This window comes from Austrofundulus limnaeus, unplaced genomic scaffold (genome assembly GCF_001266775.1).
Source record: "Austrofundulus limnaeus strain Quisiro unplaced genomic scaffold, Austrofundulus_limnaeus-1.0 Scaffold258, whole genome shotgun sequence".
Lineage (NCBI taxonomy): Eukaryota > Metazoa > Chordata > Actinopteri > Cyprinodontiformes > Rivulidae > Austrofundulus > Austrofundulus limnaeus.
In genome coordinates this window covers 671035-672601 of record NW_013952660.1, presented here as the reverse complement: position 1 = coordinate 672601, position 1567 = coordinate 671035, and the positions used below count along the sequence as shown (strand labels likewise).

The 1567-nt window shown below is 50.4% G+C and overlaps 1 protein-coding gene across 1 annotated transcript in view; it reads right to left on the bottom strand.

Moving 5' to 3' along the window:
* The window catches only part of LOC106526084 (disabled homolog 2-interacting protein), a 176237-nt gene that overhangs the window by 74873 nt on the left and 99797 nt on the right, over positions 1 to 1567 (bottom strand). The gene's annotated exons all lie outside the window — the stretch shown is intronic.

Genomic DNA, 1567 nt, shown 5'->3' with positions numbered 1-1567 from the left:
CACACACACACACACACACACACACACACACACACACACACACACACACACACGCACACACACGCACACACGCACACACGCACACCGGACATGGCAGAACCAGCAGAATACAGACCAGAACCAGCAGAACACTCACCAGGACCAGCAGAACCCTGACCAGGCATCGTCTGGATCTGACAGAGCAGTGGCTCAGAGAGAGGCTGAGGCTGGGAGGCAGGAGGGTGGGAGGGGGGAGTGGGGAGGAGGGGTGGGGCAGCAGGGATGGTTTCATGGCTCCAGGCCCCCACCTCCCTGCTGCTGATGAAGACTGCTCCTCTCTCCCCTGCCTTCCCCAGCTCTGGTTCTGGTTCTTTCTGCTCGTGCTGCTCCTTTAAGGGGAGGGGTGAAAGAAAAAGCAGCACAAAGCTCTCTCCCCTCCCCTCTCCTCCCCCTGTACAGAGCCTGTCCTACTTCCTGTCCTCTGCCCCCCCACCCGTTAGGTTCTTGTCTCTGCAGAGAAAGCTCCTGTTTGGAAAACGATGATTAGTTTTTCTTTATTCTGTCTCTAAATGAACCTTTTGCTTTCAGACACACACACACACACACACACTGCAGGGAGGAGCTGCAGCCTGGTCTGCCCCGCCTCCCGGTGTGTGTTCTTTGTCCTGTCAGCCCTGGTGAGAGGTGTGTTTGGAGCAGGAAGCAGAGTTTTTGCTCTGCTAGAGAGGTGGACAGACCAGCTACCGGAGCGGACCGACAGGGCTGGACTCAGTTCAGTCTGGAATGTGAATGGGAGGGTTCTGACCGGGTCTGATCTCAGTGAGAGGGTTCTGACCGGGTCTGATCTCAGTGAGAGGGTTCTGACCGGGTCTGATCTCAGTGAGAGGGTTCTGACCGGACAGATGATATTAGGGGTCAACTGTTTCTGTCTCTGGGGGGGGTTACAGACCAGTTCTGGAGGATAACGGACTTGGGCAGGACACATCTGGACTCCCTGCTCATTGAAGTCATTACATGGCAACATGTTCTGACTGGGTCCAAATGACCACAGAATCTACTTTACAATCAGAGCAGGATGGGTTACAGACCTGGTTGTGGTTCCAAAATGATCCAATCATAAAAGTACTAAATACTGAAAACTAGACTGAAGTCCCTCTAAAAACTGAATGAAACAGGCCTATTATAGAGGATTCTGTGGATCTGAAACTTAAAGGGCCAATATTATGTGTTTTTCAGGCATATATTTAAATACTATACCATAATAAAGTATCTATGTCACCTTTAGCTGTTAGTAAAATGCTGTTTTTATGTTTAAACAGAAAATAAACATATCTTCTCATCACTTGGCCTCTGTCTCTTTAAGAGCCACCTTCCGCTTCTGTCCTGTCCATTTCAGTGCGGGGGGAGGGGGGGGGCTATGATGCAGTTTACTTGGCATCTGAAAATACATTTCCTCAAAGGTATTTTTAATCTGTAAAGAGCTTCACTGAGTGAGAACTGATGTTGAGAGCTCAGCAGACAGGTTTCACTTTCACCCGAGAGTTTGCAGGGGTCATGGGCGGTGTGTGTGTGTGTGTGTGTGTGTGTG